This window comes from Protopterus annectens, chromosome 6.part0, assembly GCF_019279795.1.
Source record: "Protopterus annectens isolate FY-2018-M chromosome 6.part0, PAN1.0, whole genome shotgun sequence".
Lineage (NCBI taxonomy): Eukaryota > Metazoa > Chordata > Ceratodontiformes > Protopteridae > Protopterus > Protopterus annectens.
The window spans coordinates 1,607,136,209-1,607,160,349 of NC_056737.1; the positions used below are offsets into that span (position 1 = coordinate 1,607,136,209).

A 24,141-nucleotide genomic window follows, 5' to 3' on the forward strand; every position below is an offset into this window, starting at 1 on the left:
CTAAAACAGAGTATGTGACTAAACATGTGACGTGTGTGTGTGTATCAAGTGTGTGACGTACTTCACCTGATGAAGCTTCCTTTATGGACGAGAGATTAAAGTGCTTTTTTATTTTATTCAGCTGTTGTTTACATTACTTACGGTTTATTTTTAACAACCAGACTTACTTTGCAAAGTGTCTACTATTTAAACACATGCTAAAGTCAAACGAGTCAACTGACAATCAGGGTACCAATAAATCTAACATTTTATCCCAGCTTATGGACGACCTCACATTGAGTAATATTTCTCTAAGAACACCACCGCCCCCTCACAATGCAGTATATAAGCACCTATACAACTGCATGGAATTAGCCATACCCAACAGAACTAAAACCTGCTGCTCAATGAAACACAAACCTATCTGGAGGACATCCTCTATCAAAAGGTTTTACGACAAAAGGAAGAAACTGTTGTCCAAGGGTAAAAAGGAACAAATTCCAAACTGGAAAAACTCCCGCCTCAGCCTCAACAAGCAAATTAGAACACTAGTGAAAACCTCCAAAGCCAATTATGAGTTGAAACTAGACTGCGAAACAAAGGGAAACTACAAGTCCTTCAGTTATGTCAGGAACCTCCATGGCAAAGCCCGGGTTTGTTCCGAAGTATTACGTAATGATAGGTTCATTGCAAACTTAACCACCCTACCCCCCCAAAGGCCCATTCGACATCCCTAAATACTTGTCCCACACCTCATATCTCTGTAGATCAAGTGTTAAAGGCCCTATCCAAGGTAAAGAACACAGCTTCCATGGGACCTGATAGTATCCCAAGCTGTATTCTGCACCATCTCCTGCAAGAACTAGCTTCGTTGTTGAGCACCCTATTCAACCACAGCCTAAGTACAGGCTTCATTCCAGCAGAGTGGAGAACTGCCACTCTCATCCCCTTGCACAAAGGTGGTGCCCACTACTAACCTGGGAAACTATTGCCCCATTAGCTTGACAAGTCTGATCTGTAAAGCCATGGAGCGTAATACTATGGATCTCATAAACAAGGACAAAGGCAATCTTCAAGCACTTGACCTCACCCAGTTCGGATTTGTCAGGGGCACATCTTGCCTATTAAACCTGGTTGACTTCTTTGAGAGTGTCATCAAGGCCCTGAATGAGGGAAAGTCGGTACATACAGCTTACCTTGACTTGGCCAAGGCCTTTGACACAATCCTCCACTCAGACATCATCGAAGAGCTTCTTGACAAACTGGATAACCAACGAAGAAAGAAACAAGCTGGAACAAATTCCACTGGACCCAGAGCATCAAAAGGGGGGGGGGGCTATTGAAGGGGCAATAGGTACGGCTCACGAGAATGGTTACTGATGATGACCAAAAGGGAAGCTGGAATTCTCACTGACATGTTAACATCCACAGGTTACCCAATGAATATGTTACAGGAGATATATAAGGAAGTTGAGCAGAAAAGAAAAAAATGGGCAATATGTACCCTTACTTTTGAACAATACTGATAAGAGAGTGGGGTTTGTGTCTACAGACAGACTTAACCAAAAGGGATTTTCTCATGCGTTTGTTACTACATACACGATTGATTGTTCCCACATTTTTGAGATTTTAAGAAAAAATTGGAATGTTTTTTCCTGCTTTGATAGTTTTCTGGATGCATTACGACCCTTACTTAAGATGGTCTACAAAAACGGTAGATCTCTTAAAAATTTGGTTGAGTCAAGTAACCATGAACATGCACAAGACATTAGCAGGAAAAGTGGGACATATAAATGTATTTTTTTGTAAACAATGTCAATATATTATGGTACAAAACGAAATTGCAGTTAACAATGTGCAAGTCTGTATTAAATTCTTCTGTAATTGTAACACAGTGGGAATATACAATTGGCCCAATGTATGCAATGTCCATGTTTTTAAGAAAAGGATATATGAGCATGTTTTGGACACAAGGAAATGTAACCCCAAAAGTGCCTTGGCAAAACATGTCCTTACTAACCCAGGTCATCATTTTGGGTTTACGGGTTTGGACATTGTAGTTAAAAATATGACAGGTGGTCCCTGGAATGATCTCACTGAACTAAAGGAGCTTAGATAGCAGATCAGGTTAAATGTGTGTTTATATAATGGTCTTAATGACAGTGTGTCCATTTCAAGTGTTTTAAAGTTACGTTCTTATTCACTGTGATTTATTTAACATTATTGAGGGGATTTGAAATTTAGAATTTGTGTATAGGAATGTATTGATGGTTAAAATTTTTATAAAGGTTTGCTATGTAAATGTGTTAATTTATGTTAATTTAGGTTGCTTGCTGATTGGCTGCTTTGGTCATGTGAATGTGGTTTTTGGAGGGATATTTAAACAGGGGAATGATATTATAGATTTGTTTCTGAAGAAGTCTGTGATATACTCTGACGAAAGTGCTCAAATCAATAAACTGAGCTCTCTCTACGCTCCAGTGGAATTTGTTCTAGCTTGTTTCTATCATTGAAAAGCTAACACGACTTAGAGTAAATTCCTATCTCGTCAGGTGGGTGGCCAACTGACTCACTGATAGGACCCACAAGGTCAAAATAGGTGCCACCACCTGCGACAGCAGACCTGTCACTAGTGGGTGTTCCCCAGGGATCTGCCCTGGGATCCCTAGTGTTTGTCTTCTACTTCTCAGAAGTCCAGGCAAAGACAAAGGGCTTGTGGCTGACCAAGTCTGCGGATGACTGTAAGTTGGGTGCTGTCACTGACTCTTCAGATGACGGTAACATACTGCAAGAGGGTCTCACAGCTACAAATAACTGGTGCCAAACTCACAACCTTAAGTTAAACACAAAAAATGTATTATCATACCATTCAGCAAAATCATGGCCTCTTCTGATTACCACATCAACAGCAAACCCCTAAGCACACAACCTGTGGTGAGAGACCCGGGTACTCAGGTTGACAACACTCTCACATTCAACCATCATGTGGCAGCAGTGGTCAGAAAAGCCTTTTACTTGGTTCATCTCATAAGTAAAGGGATTGCATCCAGAAAAAAAGGATGTTATTACTTTTCTGTACTTCTCCTTCATTAGGCCTATAATTGAGTATAATGCCTCGTTTGGTATGTACTCTCCCAAACACCTGCACCAACTGAAAAGGCCACAGAAATATCTCACAAAGAGAATCCAGGGCCTCCAACATCTGTCCTGTGCGAACAGGTTGAAATCACTATAACTCTACTTGGTATCATACAGATTGCTCAGAGGTGATCTGTGTCTCGCCTACAAGGCAATATTGGACCCTGCCCTGCTAGAGATGCTCCATATCCATAAGTCTAACTCCTCACGCATTACCCACTTGACAGGTCTAAATCTAATATGCGACATCAACAAAACCTGCTGGAGAGACAGGTTTATCTCCCAGAGGCTGCCCCATATCTGGAACAGACTTTCCATACATGTCAAACAGAGTACCTCGCTGCCCCTCTTCAAGCACAACCTTGATGAGTGGATGGGAAACCACAAGTTTGTCCCAGGGGTTCCACCTTTACCCCTCATTGACAGGGGAGACAGGTGCTGACTGAAGGTTCTTTTCTGGGTATAAACTCTTGGCTACGCTTGTAAGGGCCCCAGGGCCTTTAGCCTAGAAACCTCCTATGATCCTATGAAATTAAAAAAAAAGGTTTCAGGGCGAAAAGGGAAAAACAGAGGTGTTTTCTTATCTAAAATCAACAGCTGGCACAATAATTTTAGAAACATTACCTCAGAAGCAGAGTAATACTAGACTGTATTTCCTAGATACAGAGAGGAAAAAATTACAAAATGCAAGCAGCTCTCTCTACAGACCATAACCAGATGTATTGTAGGATTCGTGTAATACTATGTGCATTCATTTATTTAGTCCTGATTAAACTGGGCTAACTAAAAGACACGAGTGCTTGCTTTTAGGGACAATAGAAGAATACTGGTCTGGGAGACTCAAAAGAATAAAAAGTTCCGAATATCCCGCAGGCAAACAGTTTGAATAGTGACTTGGGCACCTGCAGGAGCTGTCCAAGTAGAATACAAGTGAGTGGTCACTGCCAGTGTCTCTAGATGACCACAAAGGTGATGCCTAGCAGAGGTGCTAGGTATTGTTTAGTTCAACGCTGCTAATCCCATCCTTTCATCTTGCACCCACATCAGGTAGCTAAGGGGAATTTGGCATATGGAAGCATGTTTCTGGTTGAAAGAGAGCACCATACAGATCAGGGGACCTGTCATGGCAGGGGGATAGTAGACCCCCCCCCCTCCAAGATCAGCAAGCTGGTTTGATCACTACCATTTGATTTTTGCTGAAGATAGGAAAGGAAAGACTCACTGAGCCTCCCAAGCTGTAACAAATGTGTCACAGGGCTCTCACCTAGCCAGGGAATTCCCAGTTCCAATTTACCTGAATCAAATAGACCAAACGTGTGCAGCGGTAGTGGAGCCACATATGGATTTGGAAGGCAGGGTGCAAAAAAAAACACTGGTCTTGCTAACTGCTGAGAGTCATACAGTACATAAATAAAAGATGTTTCACACATACTCTGAGTCAAAAACTGAAGGTGAGATAGTCTAAGGATTGACAATCATTTACAAACGTAAATAGCTTATGTGATGGAATTAATGCATTATTAATGTAATATATTCAGTACTAACACCTTGCCTGAAGAACAATTTTCACAGGAAATCAAGCAGCAATAAATATTAGCAGTATAGCAAGCAACTATACAAACTGCCAAAAAGCAACTTTCAAGGGAAGTGTGATACAGTTAGCAAACTGCCTACAGGTGCATAAAGTAATTAGCATAAACAGTTAAATTTACCTCACTTTTTGAGGTTATTCAATATTTTAGATCCCTGCTAAATATCTTACGATTATTTTATTTAATACAACCAGTTATTGCAAATCCTAATAATTTACTAAATAAAGATATTATGGAGCATTTTTATTTGCTCAATGAAATGATTGTTCTTGACTTTATCAATCTTCATTCCAATTCTACACAAATTTGTAAGCAACAATGTCTCAGCAGGTTACATGATGAAGAAAAAATATAATTCTGTCCAAATTTATCAGCATCTTTTAACAAAAACACTTACCCATTACAGAAGCCATGCCGCGGTGGTACAGTGGTAGCATTGTTACCTCACAGAAAGAGGTTCTCCTGTTGGATTCTCGGCTGGGCTTGGGAGTGCCTTCTGTGTGGAGTCTGCATGTCCTCCCTGCAGTTGGGTAGTGTTCGAAAGACATGTGTGCGTAAATGGGCATGCCTTCGTTGAAGGTTGGGCGTCGAGCTGGCACCTCGGCGTTTCGTAAAAATCTACTGCCAATCATTAGTGGACCGGAGTTCCACTGTGGCGACCCCTTACTGGGAAAAGCCGAAAGACAAACAACAACTTACCCATTACAGAAGCTAGGTTATTAAGATTTTTGCTACGGAATCTTCATGAGAAACAATCAATTTAACCAAATTTCTTACTTTGTATTTGTTAATCAAGGTAGGGAACTGATCCAAATAGATGTTTTTCAGACTTAGCTGGGCAGCACATACTTGGAAAACATGCAAAAGCATAATGAATATTGGTGAAATATCAGAACAGAGAATATCAGCATAAACATTTGTAGAACAGTATATACAGTATAAACAACATAAAACAGGAAAAATACGGGTGAAAACATATCTGAGAAATGCATACATTTACATTATACAATGACCCCACATTAATATTCCAAAACTTGCAACCTGATTGGTCAGCGTGCCTGTTGTAAATCAGACTTATACTAATGGAAAAAGGTCCAGTCACCCAGACTTTTTCCATTAGTATAAGTCTTTACTTTTTTTGTGTTAGGCAGCAACGGAGAACGGAAGAGCTCCGTTGCTGTAATCTCGCTATGTTAAATGAGTTTAACATAGCAGATATCTTAAAAAAAAAAAAAGCAACAGAGATCTTCCTTTCTCGTTTACTTTTTTTAAAGCTGTCTCGCTATGTTAAACTCATTTAACATAGCGAGACAGTTAAACTCATTTAACATAGCGAGACAGCTTTAAAAAAGGGAATGGAGATCTTCCTTTCTCTGTTGCTTTTTTTAAAGATATCTCGCTACGTTAAACTTGTTTAACATGGCGAGACAACTTTTAAAAAGCAACAGAGATCTTCCTTTCTCAGTTGCTTCCTCTACACACAGCTCTGATGTACTGCGCAAGCATACGCATGCGCAGTACATCACAAATGCTCCAGGATACTGGACAACTGCACGGAGGCATTATACAATGTCATTATTTAAGAAAAGTATTTTTTTCTTACATAATGTCATTGTATAATAGCAATAACCCACTTCTGGGTGTGGGTAATGCTGGATTTACCCAGGGTTGTCTTTGTTTGGCCACTCGGGCTTCGCCCTCGTGACCAAACCACAGCAACTGTGGGTAAATCCCGCATTATCCACACCCAGGCGTGGGTTATTGCTTAAATATCAAACATGTTAGGATTCAGAAAACATGTACTACATAAAAACAGTTTCACTGCAACACATATACACATACAAGTTCTTTTGTCAGGTTGTGTCTTGGAGCAGAAAATCAGGAAAAAGCAGGCTAGGATATGGGAGAGTATTTTCATGGAAGTATCTGCATTTTTCTTTAGTTCTGCTTACAGAGTAAGTTAGGTAGGAATCACTAGCTGTCAAGGTAGGAAGGGGGTAATTCACAAATTTTAGGAGCTGGGACAGAATTATGATTATAGAAGGTAAGTTAATTTCGAAGGGTATAAAAAGAACATGTGGAAGTACAGATCTAAGACTGTATTAATGGTACTGCTCAAATGAAAGTTTGATGTGAAAGTGGAAATGAATGTAATTTAAGCAGTTTACAAAGAAGAGGGACCAGGATTAAGTCCAATATCTGCTGGTCAGGAAGCCAGATGGAGTTATTAAAAATAAGTAAATAAAAAAGAGAGAGTGAGATGGAGCAAGAACAAGGTCAGACATAAATATATTACACTTCCGCAATTGAACTTGCAAAATTTAGAAAAGCGTAACTTAAAACACCAAACATTTGGCATGGAGCTCAATAATCGTATTATTATTAACAATAATAAAATTTAATACACGTTCACTGAGATCCATGTCAAATGTGTAGTGTTTAAAGAATAGCAAACAAATAACAGAAAAAAAGCACACCGTCCTTTTTCTGTGAAGCAGCAACAATAAGAAGGGGTCCACAAAGCTGCTCTACTTTCTGGAGTCAAGAAACAAGAAAATTTAAAGAAACAGAATGGTAAAGTTGTTAACTTTTGCTTCTGTCATCTCTATGTGATGCTGAAAATTTAAAGTCTGGTCAAACCATATCCACAGATGTCTAAATGCAATAGGGGTAGTGAAAGTACTGGAAGTATTCAACTATGTAGATTTTTCTGGAGTAAAGGCAAGGTTTTGCTTGGTTGTAAAGTGCATGGTTTTACTTTTTATGTGTGGTTAATAATAAGATTCATAAGATTAAGACAGATGTTAAAATCAGCCCGGTCCTGTTCAAGAGTTTTTTTTTTTTTTTTTTTTTTTAATTGTTGTAGATGAGGGATTTGTTCTATAAATAATAATGCTATTAACATACAACAGTACCAGAAAGGTAGGAAAACCTGTGGGACATCTGTTAATAAATATCACAAAATATTAAGTTCTAAACCTTGGGGAAACCCTTTTAAAAGTTGGCTTGGTCTAAAAGTGTGGGTTCTACCTTAACCTATACGTTTCTGTTAGGCAGAAAATATTTTAAAACCATCCGGATGTCTTGTGATAAATGCCTACGGCTGTAAGAATAATGAACAGCAGGCTGTGGCTCACAAGATCAGATGCTTTGACAAGGCAAAATTTTCTTAATCCAAATTAATTAAGGTGTCATCAGAAAGAATCCATATAGTAGTCATAGTGCTTTTTCCATTACAGAAACCATGGTGGTATCTGGAAAGGAGATGTTACATCTGAACATAAATGGCTATCTGAAAATTAAGTTTGTTTCTAGAGAATTCTCCTTAAAGCTGGGAGAACTTATTTTGGAAGTTTTTTGTTTGTTTGTTTTGAAGAGGTTTAACTATTGCAAAATTCAAAATTTAGTACATAATACTTTGTGTAAAGTATAAGCTGAAAATGTGGTGGAGGGATTCTACAAGATGGTCATCACGAAAGGAAACGGATGTGTTGAAGTACAATTATTATCTGTTTTTTGATCACTTTTGTCCCTGAAGCCCGTTGATCATCAGTCCATTTGTTTCTCATCTCTGCAGAGGAGGTCAACTGGGATGGACATCATTTACAAAGCCACTTGGGAGCTTCAAGATTTTTGGGGGTTTTGCAGCCCCCTATCTTCTGCACACACTTAATGGGATGTCCAAAAACGGTGTCCCTTCACTTCTGTAAAGGATGTTCTCTCCAAGCAGATCTGCCACTCCCACCAAAGAAACAGCAGTTTTTCTCAGTTTATACTGCATGCAACTGCCATTCATTCCTCCACCTCCCATCCTTCCTTCTGCAATACCGAAACCACAAATACATCTCTGGTCACATGGGTTAGAGTCAGGGCTCTACCTCTCTGTGCCATGCAGTCAGGCACATGGATGTACTGAATTACTGCAATATTCCTTGGGGGTGTCATATTGGAATCTTTTTCTTTCTTCATGTAACAAAGAAAGGAATATGTTCAGATGGTGTAGGTGGTTCTAAACAACTAAGAGGACAGGGGGCATGCAAAGTCAAAAACAGGCAGAATAGAAATTTATTTTATGAATTCATGGCACGAGAGATACCAGTGGTTTGTTTTACCAAGGGCTGGGGAGGAAGAGTTTGTTAAGATGTCCACTGTCACTGTTACTGGTGCATTTGGAAAATGTTTGTTTGCTGAAATCTGACCGCTATGACAAAGTCATTCCACTACTTTTTTTTTCATAGGTTACACAGCATAATAAATTTTTCATGATCATAAGGATGTTTAAGTTATTTCTGGTAAGACCGAGCTTCATCTCTAATTTTCAGTAATGCATTCAAAATCAGGGTTATCCATTTCTTAATCCTTGGTTTAAGGAGCCTAGTGGTAATAAGCATATGCTTTGATGAGTTAAGAGAATGGATATTCCATTTCTAATAGCTGATTCCGGATCTTGGCAGTTAAGGACTGGTGATCAGTCAGAAAGAGCTTAGATGGCTGTTTTACATTTCTATTTTATTAAGCATCTTTATGGAATTATAACAATTAATCTGTAACACAGGATTACAAACACTAATAGGAAAGAAATTAGCTGTAATAACAATTTTGATTGTTACTGTCATGTATTATTCATATATGATTTTTGTTTAACAATCTTCATTTACTTCAACACAAAGCTGCTTGATTTCTGTTTTCCCTTAAACTTTATCCCCTTCCTGAATATTATTCTGAAAGTAATGTTCTACTTAGTTTTACAAAGTTTGCTTTTTCCCTTTTCTAAAGATCCTACCTCCAGTTTTTTATCACCTTTACAATATCCACAACTTCCTTCATGTTGGGAATAGATGACTTGCTATAACGTGTGGGGCTATGAATTAGTTATGTGAAAACATACAAGTTCAAGCTAGATGTAGGGGAGTTAAAGATTATGTCCAACCAACTGACAGTGGCATAACCTAGTAGTATTTTTTCTTGTGGAATTGTTATGGATATACAGTGCAGGATATCTTTCAGTGTAATTGTATTGTCACTAGGAGGGATGTGAAGGACATTAATACGCATTTGTTTTTGTTTTTCAGGAAAGCAATAAGAAGTGCTGCTGAACTGAATTTTGGTATTGGTTTATTGCAGGGGGAAATGGGGTAGCTGTTGGGAAATATTAAAGCAGTGCTACCACCTTTTCTCTTTACACAGTCATTACGGATAACATTACAGCTGGAAGATGTAATTTTGGAGTCACCTGTGCTTGGTTTAAGTCAAATTTCAGTTATAACGACAGTATTAGGCTTGTTCTGAGTAATCCAGGCATGTAATTCAATAGTTTTACTTCTTATGTTTCTAATATTTATGGTGGAAAAATTATATTACTGTGGTTGGGGGTTGACTGTTGTGCAGTTAGAGTAGTATACGGAAGAGAATTGTCTTGATGTTGGTTGTGATGGGTGGGGCCAGGATTAGGGTGAATGCCTCCTCTTAGAAGGATTTTAGGATATTGAAATATTACTGATTCTTGTCTTTGGAGACTATTTTGCTAAAACGACTCCCAATCACTTCTACAAATGCTTCTTTACTGAATGTCATATGAATGAAAAAAAAAGTTTAAACTGGGTTTTAATAAACACAGAAAATAAGGACGTTTTTTAGAGAGTAGATAAAGCCAACGCATTCTGTCTCTCTGCATGTTTGCAAGGGCCTGTGCTGAGTTTACAATAGCTGCTCTAGGACTGGTGTGCTCTCTGATGTCTGGAGTAAATCTAAACAAAATCCAAGGAATCCTTTTTAAATCTACAGAAAAAAAACATTTTTAATCACTGCATTTCACTTTTAAACTGTGTATTACTGAAATGCCACCTACTTTTAACTGTTTTTAGCTGTTTTAACTGTTTCAATTGTTTGCTGTTTGAAACTGTTTTTCCCGTACTTGTATTTTCTAGTACTTGTGTATTTTACAGCACAGGCTAGATTCAAACTTGCTGAATCTAGACTGTTTGACATTATCTGAGCACTAAAATCAGCCATCCTACATTAAGAGGGCCCCCTGCACCCTTGTGGCAGAACAGTGTAGCAGGGCACCCATCTGAGTTGGAGATTGTTGGAATAAGGCTCAGTACTGAGGATTTCCATTGGCCAGATTGTTTGAAAATTGCTTAACTTGTTATATACACAACGAATTTCGAATCATTGTTCTCTTGTTCACAAAACAGTAACACTAAGCAGGTCGTTTGCCCACATACTACACCACCTGCACAAACCACGCTCTCAACACATAAACCATCATATGTGGAGGTACTCACCAGAAATTCACCTAAATATCAGAGACTTCCAAAACACAAACAAACACCTAATGCAGTACCTACAGTACTCAATACACATAAAACCACAAACACACGTGTCTCACCAAACAAGTCCCTAAGGTTAAGCACATCTAAACCACATTTTCTGGTCATATGTGACTCTATAGTGAGACACATAAATGTCCCACTCACCAGGCTAGACAAGGAGAAGGCTATGGTCAGCTGTCTGTTGGGTACCAGGATCCACCACATCAAGTCTCTCCACAACAAGTACAGTTATCACTCCGTCATAGTTCACGTTGGTGTGAACTACTTGAGACATACCTCACTAGACTATTAGAAGGCAGACATGACTGAACTCTCTGAATGTGTGTCTCAGCAAGTCCCTAGTCTTGAGCTGCATACTACCTTCAAATAAGACAATACCACAATACAAACAAAAATTATTTACTTCAATAATTGGCTTAGTTTCTGGTGTCATTCTAAGGGAATTTAGTACCTGTCAGCCTGGGATGACATTGTAGATAGACCACACTGCTTTGCCAGACATGGTCTTCATCTGTCACCACTGGGATTTCGGTTACTGGCTAAGGCTCTTGCCTCCCCCATACTGCCTTTTTTTCGGCAATGACACAAAAACAAAACTGCCAATGTAAAAATATCTTCAAAAAGCAACCTCAAGGTTAGGCTAATAAACTATAGGGGTCTAAGCCTAAAACTGCATTCACTGGAAGCAGCCCTCAACTTAGAAGATGCTGACATCTGTGCAGTCACAGAAACTTGGTTTAAGGCTGTGGAAAGCACCCCAGCCATACCAGGTTACAATACCTTCCACACATTCAGACCACAAACTGAAAGTGTGAGAACTAAAGAAGGTGGAGTATCAATATTCATCAAAGATAAATACACCTCTAGATTGGTTAAACAAAACAATTTTCTTGAACTAATCCAAGTTCAATTGACTGTAGGAAAGATCCCTCTCCAAGTTATTGCCAGTTATAGGACCCCCTCCATCATCCATGATACCCACAATGCATAATTGGATCTATGTGAACGCTCAAGATACAGCCAAACACCCTGGTTTTAGGTGACTTTAACTACCCATCCATAGACTGGGTAAATTATACGTGTACTAACACACTTGCCCAAAGGTTCTTGGACTTCATCAGCTCCAGTGCCATGGACCAGTTGGTTGCCACCCCCACAAGGGGCCCAGACATTCTGGATCTGGTGGTCACTAACATGGGTGATCGTTGCACCATCCCATGCGTAGTGAGGTTTGATCATAAATCAGTCTCATTAGAAGGAACAATAATCTGCTCCCCCATTAGAAGAAACTAGACCAAAAAAACCTCTCCAAAACCAATTACAACCTAATACATATCGGCATTAATAGCACCACAACCCCTGCCCTCACTGATGGCTTGTACACCTGTACAGGGATTTACACCAATGTCTTGTGTGAGCGGTTATACAAAATTATTGACTCAGTTGTAACTGATAGGATAAAAACATGATCCTCAAAAATGAACACGCCTGCCTGGTGGACATCCACCATTATAAGGTTATACAATAAGACAAAGAAATTGCTGTCCAACAGCAGGAAGAAATGGTCTCTGAATTGGAAGCATTCCCTCCTTGGCTTATCCCCGGGGATTACTCCAGTGGCTCTACTTAACACAGGCACTGGGAACTAAAGTCGGGTGGCACGATGCCAGGGTAATCCTATGAGCTAGGCCTGTAAAGACCCCAGAGGCCATTAGCCTAGTACACACCTATGAACCTATAAGATGCCTCGTAAGGCATTCTAAACCTAACTATGAATCCAAATTAGCCTTCTTTGATAAGGATAATCATAAGGCCTTCTTTAGCTGCGTCACAAACCTTAAAGGAAAAACCCAGATCTGCACAGAACTGGTTGTTAATGTCACTGCATATACTGAACCTGAAGAAATAGCCAACCTGCTAGCTGACAGGTTCAGTGAAAACTTCCTCACCCCTGTCCCCGCCACATATCACCCAAAGCATGCCTATCACCTACTGTCCACCTAGTACCTCCAAGGAGCAGACCGTAAATGCTCCCTCCAAAGCCAAAAACACAGCCTCTATGGAATCTGATAATATTCCAGGCTGCGTTCTAAACAGATTAAAACAGGAACTAGCTGTACCACTTGGTACTCTTTTTAACCACAGTCTAAACACTGGTTTTGTACCTGCTGAATGGAAAACAGCAACCATCATCCTGTTGCATAAGGAGGTGCCTCCACAGACCCTGGGAACTATAGACCCATAAGCTTGACCAGCCCAATCTCCAAGGCTATGGAAAGAATAATTATGGACCTTATCAACAAAGATATAGGAGACCTTAAAATGCTTGACCTGACTCGGTTTGGCTTCATTAAAGAGAGAGTCTGCCTCTTGAACTTGGTGGACTTTTTGAGACCGTTACCAAAGCAATGGACAAGGGCATATCTGTCCATACAGCCTACTTGCACTTGGTCAAGGCCTTTGACACTATTCTCTACTCAAGCATCATTGATAAACTCACCCAACTGGATATCAACTCATATGTTGTCAGGTAGGTTGCAAACTGGCTCACCCATAGAACGCACACAGTCAAAAAAGGTGACTCTACCTCCACTAGCAGACCCGTAACCAGTGGTGTTCCACAGGGATCTGTGTTGGGCCCCTATTATTTGGAATCTACTTCTCGGATGTACAGGTTAAAACAAAAGGCCTATGGCTGACAAAGTTTGCTAATGACTGCAGACTGGGTGCAGTCATCGAGTCCCTAAATGATGCCAACATCCTACAAGAGGGACTTACACAGACAAACAAGTGGTGCCAAAGTCATGGGCTAAAACTCAATCCAATTAAATGCATTATCATCCCCTCTGTTAAAGAGGATGTCATCTACAGATTACCATATTAACAACACCACCCTAAGCACGCAATCCGTGGTAAGAGATTTGGGCACACAGGTCGACAGCAAACTTTCTTTTGACCACCACATCTCCACAGTAGGAAGAAAGGCTTTCAACATTGCCCAACTCATAACTAGGGCACTGCATTCAAAAAAAAAAGGTTATAATCCCCCTGTACTCCTCACTCATCAGGCCAATAATACAGTACAATGCTACCTTTGGAATGTACCTTACAAGACACCTGCAGCAATTGGAAAGACCTCAAAGGTTTCTTACAAAGAAAATTAAGGGTCCTCAGCATTTGTCATACATTGACAAGACTAAAATCACTGTTACTATCCTGTGTCTGACAGACTACTCAGGGGTGACCTCTGCCTTGCATATAAAGCAATCTCAGATCCTGCTATAATGGAAATGCTGCTCATTCATAAATAAAATGGTATAAGATGCACTCGCTCTAAGGAAGTCAACCTAGCATGTGACATCAACATGGCTTGCTGGATAGACAGATATGTCTCACAGAGGTTACTTCTCTTCTGGAACAAACTTCCAATTCAGGTGAAGCAGAGCCCCTTATTGACCCTATTTAAGAGCAATTTGGACGACTGGATGGGAAACCGCAAATTTAGCCCAGGAGTTTCACCTGTGTCCCTCTTGGACAGGGGCAGTTTTTGTTGACTTGGTTCCGCTTAACACCTTGATATTCTTGGGAACAGGGGTTGTACTTGGCTAGGCTTGTAAGGGCTCTAAGGCCAGTAGCCTAATAACCTCCTAAGATCCTGTAATATAATGAAATCAGAGTTTGCTGCACAACAATGAAAAAGACCTTTCTCATGCATGGCAGTTGCCTCCTTTGACAAACATGCACTTCAACAACACGTTTTTTTTTTTGTTAATCAACACTAACTAAAAATACCAAAATAAAGCAACATGATGCATAAACCTAGCAAACTTGGCACCCACTTTATGTACTGGGATCAACAGCTTACTCATTCATGAGCTCCTTAAAGTATCATTATTTTTATGATCTGCCCTGACAATACCACTGTATTCACTCAGTTACCAAATGTGATCTTGCTTTCCTGATGCTGCAACTGTTCTACTGTACACATTTCCACTTATTCCCATCACAAACTAAAAGATCACTGTTGTATCGCTACTCTCACCAAAAGCAGGATCATTATTCTTTTACCTCTACCACAATACACCTGAAGGGAAGTCTGAAAAGACACTACACGCTTTGTACCAATGTACATGTTTTTTTTTTCTTTGCAAGGACTAATACTGTTAAAGCAGGCAATTTTAGAAAACGTATTCTAGCAGAAATACTGAATAGCTTTCAGACAAGCCGTGATGCAGTTTTAAAGTATGACAATGCTGCCCTCTGGTGTCCAACACAGTCTAATTCAAGGGTCTCTAGAACAAATATATCATACCTGAGGTACTGAACAGGTTTAGAAGAGCAACAGTTTACCTATTTGTTGCTAAAATTACTATACGGCTGAGGGTGATTTTTCTTTGAAGGCAAAATACTGCACAGTGAATTACTTCTAAAATCAACACTTTAAATAAAATTCTGCAGCCTGACCAGGGGCACTGCTTGCTGTTGCAAATTTTACTAGCATTACAACTTCAGCTGTCAAGACATGATTTAAAGCATGCTAGACAATTGATTACAAATTCCAAGAAACTGCATTTACCATATATGTTGTGACGCCCGTCCCTTGGCCCAGCAATCAAGGAACCTCAATCCTCACCACTAACACCAGTGAGGGGCGTCTTATATATGAGGAAAGGATAACAAATACACACAGTAAAGTGCAATTTGCCTTAAGAGCACACAGAGATCACAGTCAGTCCGGGTCTGGTCGCTCCCTTGCTCTCCAGGTCCCCAATAAGACTCCCCACTGGCACAGCTATAGGGTCCAGATCTCAGCCTAGTGGGCAAGCTAAAACCTCCACACCCTCTCTGTCCAACCAGAGACTTGTGTCCCTGCCCAAGTAGCTGACACACACACACACACACACACACAGAAGAGTTTATACAACCACACAGACACTCCTGGGGAAGGCTGGCACAGGTTCTCCAGCTGTGCCCTTTTTTCCCCAGACTATACTGTAGTACCAGCTACCACCACCCACTAATATTTAGCACCTATTCAAAGGCCCTTAAAAGGGTGTCCAATTATTACTGGGCAATATTATTATCCAATTAGTATAATAGCCCAGGGCTAAAGCTATTGAAGTGGCTTTGTACAATTTTACCAAAGGCATGCAAGTACTCTAAAGAGCATAAATTATTTCTACAAAAACAGCCAGAGTTGGAAGGGTTTAAAATATTTAATAGCAAATAGTCCAAACACAAGACAATACTTTTAATTACACAGTGCTAGTCAAGAGTTCACAGGTCACAGATAAATACTTAAAATAATTCAGTAGTCCAGTTCTGACATCATAGAAAAACACTTAGTCAAATTGTTCTAGTTTCTAGCTATTTCTAAGAGAAAACACAAGTCTAAGATAAACTTACATATACAGCAAGACAGTGCTGGTCAGTTGGATGGTCAAGACAAAAATGCTTAATGCTCTCTGATTCTCTCTGTTTTTAAAATCACATTCCTGGTTCACATTACATCATTCTTCAGACTTCCCTGGGTTACATGACATCATTCTTCACACTTCCCTGGGTTCCCAGGCTAACAGAAACTAAAATTGCATTCTTCACCTCTGGGCAGAAACCAGAGCAATAAAGGACATTTATGCATGCAAATTCTGGCCATAAAACAATAGGCAGGATGCTCCACTCTAGACTCACTGGCTCCGAGTCCTAACATCAAAGGGTCACAACATGCTTTACTTGGTCAGTAGAGTGCACTGTTGTTACATTTTTTCCAGTTCCACATGTAACACTATTTTTACCATTTAGGACAACAAGCCTGTGGTTTACATTAACATTTAAAGATGACAGAATTATCTCCAAACTTCTATCTGGCTAGGCTGGCAGCCTTCACCTATCTTCACCCAATCTTCACACATCTCCCCCTCTGCAGAACTCAAGCTAGTTTTTCAAGTGACCCTTGAGAAATGCTGCTTGAGGGAGTTAGGTCTGTCCGAGTATACTTTACCCCATTCCCTGTCTTGAGAGCCCATCTGCATTGACATAGCTAATCACACTGTGGTGCTGCACAGACATATCATATATGCTTGCAACCCCAGGCTCCATCTTAGCAACTTGGCATTTTGATGTCTGGCTCTGTTTAACCATGTTAGGGGGGTGTGATCTGTCATAACAGCAAATTCCCTTCCATACAGATAAGGCTGAAGTTTCTGCAGTGCCCACACTATGGCTAGACATTCCTTCTCTACAGCTGCATAGTATTCCTCCCTGGGTTGGCGCCTACGACTGAGAATCTGGCTAAGTACAGCCCCCACCCCATGGTTTGAAGCATCCACCTGCACAACATATTCTTTGCTGTAATCTGGACTGGCTAACACAGGGGGTCCTCCCAAAGCTTCTTTAAGCTTCTGGAATGCCTGCTGACATGCTGGGGTCCACACTAACTTATCTAGCCTGTTCTTCCTTGTCAGGTCTGTGAGGAGAGCAGCTCTGGTACTATAACTGGGGACAACCCTGCTGTTCCTAAAAATACCCTCACTTGCTTTTTGGTAACAGGTGCAGGCCATGCCTGAATGGCTTCCACTTTGGCATGTGCTGGCCTTATCTTACCACTCCCCACTCTATGTCCTAGGTAGGAGACCTCTGCCATAACCACCTGATATTTGCTCGGCTTAATGGTCAATCCTGCCCTCTGTAGTCTGCTCAGCACCTCCCTGACATGTTGAAGGTGCTCTTACCAGGAATAGCTATAGGTGGCAATATCATCTAGGTAAGCAAGGACAAACACACCTGCTCCTGCTAGGATATGATCTACCAGCAGCCTATGGAAAGTTGCTGGGGCATTCTTCATCCCAAAGGGCATCTTTGTGAACTCATACAAGCCAAAATGAGTCACAAAGGCTGACTTCTCTCTAGCACTGTGAGTCAAGGGCACCTGCCAGTAACCCTTGGTAAGATCGATAACTGTAAGATACTTGGCCCCACCCAGCTGCTCTAGGGTCTCATCTGTCCTAGGCATGGGGTAAGCATCTGACTCAGTGTGACTATTTAATTTCCTGTAGTCCACACAGAACCTGGTGCTGCCATCCTTCTTTGGCACCAGCATCACTGGGGAGGCCCAGGGACTGTTGGACTCTTGAATCATCCCTAGTTCCAACATCTCCTGATACCTCCTCCCTCAGAGTCTGTTTGACTCTCTCAGACACTCTATAAGGGGCCTGCCTAATAGGTGTTTGGGGTCCTGTATCCACCTGGTGCTGCCCCAGGTGGGTGCACCCTGGTTTCCCAGTGAACATGTCCCCAAATTCCTGCAACACTGCTCGGATTTCTCGAACCTGGGTAGGAGATAACTGCTGGGACATTGCTACCCCTTCCACTAAGGTGTCAGCCCAGCCTCACTGAGGAGATCAGTCACCAGATCTCCATCACACTCCTGCAATACACTGCAAATGCTCAGCACAAGGGCCTCCCTATCATGGTAACGTTTCATCATGTTAACATGGCACAATTTGTGCCCCTGCCTTCTGCCTAGCAGTTCCACCATGTAGTTAACATGACTTACCTTTCTTACCACCTTGTAGGGTCCCTCCCAAGCTGCTTGCAGCTTGTTTTGTCTGACAGGAATGAGAACCATTACCTGCTGCCTCACAGCATACTCTCTAGCTCGAGCATTCCTGTCATACAACACCTTTTTTCTGTTGCTGGGCTTCTGTCAAGTTCTCCTGGGCCAAGCCAATGAGTTCCCTGAGCCTTGTCCTGAGGTTTGGGACGTATGCCACAACAGACTTCTTGTGAGACTCGCACTCATCTTCCCACTCATCTTGAATTAAATCTAGAGGTCCCCTCACCCTATGCCCATACAGCAACTCAAAGAGTGAAAAACCTGTGCATTCCTGGGAAACCTCTCTGTAAGCAAACAGACGGGGCAAATATTTGTCCCACACCCTCTTAAACTGATCTGCAAATGCCCGTAGCATGGACTTGATTGTAGAGTTTAACCTCTTAACAAGACCGTTAGTCTGGGGATGGTAGAGAGTGGTCTTCATGTGCTTCACACCACAGACAAGCTAGCAGGTCTGACATGAAATTGGCACCTCTGTCAGTCACTACTTCTTTTGGGAAACCAACCCTGCTGAAAATCTCTAACAAAGCATTTGCCTCCTTCTTTGCCTCAATGGAGGACAAAGCCATGGCCTCAGGGTATCGTGTAGCATAATCCACTACCACTAGGATATACTTTTCCCCTGTGGAACTGGGGTACTCAGAGGACCCACAATATCCATAGCTACCCTCTGAAATGGCTCCTCAATCAGAGGCAAAGGCATCAAAGGAGCTCTCACCTTGTCTCCTGCCTTGCCTACCTTTTGGCACTGCTCACAGGTCCTGCAGTACCCTGCTACATCTCTGGAAATTCCAGGCCAATAGAAGTTCTGCATAATACTCTTCTTTGTATGTTTTATGCCCATATGACCTGCAAAGGGAATATCATGGGCTATGGCTAGAAGCGCCAGATGGTAGGCTCTAGGCACTACCAACTGCTGTACTCTCTCACCTTCTGGCACTCCCTCAGGGGTCCACTCTCTGTACAGTAACCCTTTGTCCCAGTACACAGATCCCCCCTTTCCTTGAGAATGAGGTGCCTCCCTAGCTACCTGCCTCAGGCCTTGCAACGTAGGGTCTGAGAGCTGAGCCTGTCTCAATTCTCCCTTTGTAACCCTTTTCCAGGTCCCCTTCCACAGGAAGTCTGGCACCCTCTGACAGTGGTGCCTCATTGTCAGCCTGGGTACTACCACTCACCTCTACATTTGCAGTCACTCTATCCAAGGGACCATTGGTACCCCCAAGCAGCTGTGGCTCACCTTCAGTCTCACTGCTACAGAGTAGCTCCCTCCCTGAAGTAACCACCTCACCAGTCCTTGCTGCAAGTATGCAGTCTGTCTGGATCTCCCCCAGGCTACCAAACCCACATGCTTGTCTCCCAGCCTGACTGCGTGCAACTGCACAAACACATGGTACTGCCTCATCCAAATCCTTCCCTATCAGGACATCTGCAGGATGGTAGTTTGGTACCCTTGTTGTCTCAAGACAACCTACTACTGGTATTTTGTCTTTCCCACTTACTGGCTCCCTCACCTTTTGCTCCCCACCTTGCCTCCGTGGACACCTGCATGCTACATGACCCCACTGGTTGCATTTAAAACATTTAACCCTAGCTCCTGGATGTGTACCCGGACTAGTGGCTTCCCCTGTTACTGGCAGATTCTGTTGGGACAGTCTGTGCTGCCCACCATGGGTTCCTTTAGACCCATGAGTGGTACATGGGGTCCCTTTCCTGTGCAGGGCTGCCCTGCTTGCCAGTTACAGGTCTCCCTTCTTCCCCAACTCATCAGAAGTGGCACATTGTCTATCAGCTAACCAGATCCTCATGTCCTCAGGCAAAGTGCTAAGGGCTTGTTCCCTCAACAAAAGGTCTGCCAGCCCTTCAAAAGTGGTGACCTGACATTCACTCTCCCACCTATGGAAATAAGTGCTCAGTTCAGCAATATATTCACACACACTTTCATCTGCCCTGTGTTTATGCTCACAAAACCTTTTCCTATACGTTTCAGGTGTTAGCTCAAACAATTCTAACAAAAGATTTTTAACAGTAGTATAATCAAAACATGCAAAGTCAGGTATTTTTGACAAAACAGTTACAGCTTTACCATGGCGTAAGGGGGTCAAGAACTGTACCCAGAGCCTTTGGTCAAAACCATACTGTTTGCATACCCTCTCAAACATATGAATGAAACTATCAAAATTATCCCCCTCTTTAAACTGCGGAAGAAATTTACTGAACTTTTGTGCTTCTCAGGTCCAGTTACTCCCTTCCTCATTACCTCCATGACTCTGGTGAAGAGTCAGCATTTCCCTCTCATGCTTCCTCTGCCGTTCCTTTTCCTCGGCTTCCAGGCATAGCAGTTTCTCATTCTCCTCAGTCTGTAGACTCCTCAATCTCTCAGCTGCTTCTATCTCCAAATGCCTGGCCTCCAACTCAAGTCTCTTTAGCTCCAGATGGATTTTTACGTCCTCTGCAGAAAGGTTGAGCTGTCCATTCTCTGAGGGTATTATATCTCCACTGCCAGTCTGACTGTCCTCTTGGTTGCTGTTTTCTGATGCAGCTGTAACCAAGGCTGCAATAAGGTCTGCCTTAGTCAGGTTTCCAGGCTCCTTGTCAGCTTTCCATACTCCTCTGCTGACATACTGCCTGCTCACCCTGACTAACTAAGCTAACAAAAAAAATAAAACAGTTGTGATCTGAACTCTGAGTATTCACTGTGTGGCTGATTTAGAGTACAAAACGCCTTCAAAGCTCACTGTACACAAGCTACAGGAATTCACTCTGCCCACACCACTGCAAGCCAATTAGTATTTGCCAACCAGTTAATATGTGGTGTGGATATCCCACCATTGCCAAACAATTAATATGCGACGCCTGTGCCCTGGCCCAGCAATCAAGGAGCCTCAATCCTCACCACTAATACCAGTGAGGGACATCTCATATAGGAGAAAAGGATAACAAATACACACAGTAAAGTGCAATTTCCCTTAGGAGCACACAGAGATCACAGTCAGTCCAAGGCTAGTCAGTCCCTTGCTTTCTAGGTCGCCAATAAGACTCCCCACTGGCACAGCTATAGGGTCCAGATCTCAGCCTAGTGGGCAAGCTAAAACCTCCAGCACCCTCTCTGTCCAACCAGGGATTCGTGTCCCTGCCCAAGTAGCTGACAGACACACACACATACACACACACACACACACACACACACACACACACACACACACACACACACACACACACACATTTTGGGAAGAGTTTACACAACCACACAGACACTCCTGGAGAAGGCTGGCATAGGTTCTCCAGCTGTGCCCCTTTTTCCCAGACTATACGGTAGTACCAGCTGCCACCACCCACTAATATTTATCAGCTACTCAAAGGCCCTAAAAAGGGTGTCCAATTATTACTGTGCAATATTATTATCCAATTGGTAGTACAGCCCAAGGCTAAAGCTACTGAAGTGGCTTTGTACGATTTTACCAAAGGCATGCAAGTACTCTAAAGAGCTTAAATTATTTCTACAAAAACAGCAAGAGTTGGAAGGGTTTAAAATAATTACTAGCAAATAGTCAAAACACAAGACAATACTTTTTACTATCAGTGCTAGTCAAGAGTTCTGAGATCACAGAGAAATACTTAAAATAATTCAGTAGTCCAGTTCTGACATCATAGAAAAACACTTAGTCTAATCTTTCTAGTTTCCAGCTATTTCTATGAGAAAACACAAGTCTAAGAAAAACTTACATACAGAGCAAGACAGTGCTGGTCAGGTGGATGGTCAAGACAAAAATGCTTAATGCTCTCTGATTCTCTCTGTTTTTAAAATCACATTCCTGGTTCACATTACATCATTCTTCACACTTCCCTGGGTTACATCATTCTTCACACTTCCCTGGGTTCCCAGGCTCACAGAAACTAAACTTACATTCTTCACCTCTGGGCAGAAACCAGAGCAATAAAGGACATTTATGCATGCAAATTCTGGCCATTAACTCTGGCCTTAAAACAATCGGCAGGATGCCCCACTCTAGACTCAGTGGCCCTGACTCCTAACATCAAAGGGTCACAACATGCTTTACTTGGTCAGTAGAGTGCACTGCTGGTACATTTTTTCCAGTTCCACATGTGACACTATTTTTACCACTTAAGACAACAATCCTGTGGTTTACATTAATATTTACAGATGACATCATTATTTCCAAAATTCCATATGGCTAAGCTGGCAGCCTTCACCTATCTTCATCCAATATTGACATATGTGAAGAAAATGAAATTCAGAAAATAATTTTATACTTCACTTCCATCTATTTTTTAGACCTCTTCAGATTCCATGTTCCTTAGGCACTAGCATGCATCACTTTTAACATGTTGTAGGCCAAAAAACAATGTCATAACAGAAAAGACAGCTATGAACTGCTTGGTGTAGCTAGTCTACCAAATGAATAAACTTCCACTTCATGTTACTATATAATTTACTTACTTCAGGACTCGTTTCTAACAAACTTAAACCTAGACCTCCCTCATTTTGAGTTCTCCCTCCATTATGACTTCATCATCTTCTGTGGAAGACTGTTCTATGTCTTTTCAAATTCAGCAATAGGTGTTACTGCAACTGCTTGAATAAAACAACGAAATATACACCAGGATCTTTATTAAATAAAGCTTTCGGGTCTACACCCTTCATCAGTATAACTTAACATATAAAAAATCACCATTTAAATAGGAGAACATAAAGTCACATGCTTCAACCCAACCCACCTAACAATAAACATTTAAAGCTACAATGAATCAATAAATATATGCAAAGTAGCACATGTCTTTTCAACTCAGTAATGATAAAAAAATCCCTACAATACATGTCACTTTCCTTTATTTTATTTTTTTATTTATTTTATTGTTTTCAAAATGTAAGACTAGTTCTTGCACATTCTTAATATACTTCAAGTTTGTTAGTCTCCACAATCTATCCTTTTTCTCAGGAATATGCACAAGTTCCATTAATTTTCCTCACAACATAGATAATACACAATTATTGATGTTGCTGTATGCCTAGTCATCATATGAGTTAAAAACACGAAATCAGTGTGTGCACAGTGGCAAGTCAAAGCAAAGTATATGGGAATAGTTACATAAATTAGATTAAATATTTCTCCAATATCTGCATATTCCATTACAGGGTTGTGGAGGAGCTGAAAACAATTTTTGCACCCAATGGGCATAAGGCAAATAATCTTATCCTGAATCAGGTGTCAGCCTACCAAAAGATACACAAAGTCACTTTCGTGTGGCATACATCCCTACAGACAATTTAGTGGACTGCCAATTCAACAGCACATCTTTGAATGTGATAGAAAAATGCAGCACACAACAAAAACCCACAAGGAGAGAAGAAGATATGCAGTCTCCACAAAAGAACGCTCTGCAGCTGATAATAGACATGAAGATCCAAGTGCTGTTAAGCAGTAATGGTAACTACTGCTCCATTATACCACCCATAAGACAA

The 24,141-nt window shown here is 41.3% G+C and overlaps 1 protein-coding gene across 6 annotated transcripts in view; it reads right to left on the reverse strand.

Moving 5' to 3' along the window:
• HDAC4 (histone deacetylase 4) overlaps positions 1–24,141 on the reverse strand; it is a 3,124,471-nt gene that overhangs the window by 908,973 nt on the left and 2,191,357 nt on the right. The gene's annotated exons all lie outside the window — the stretch shown is intronic.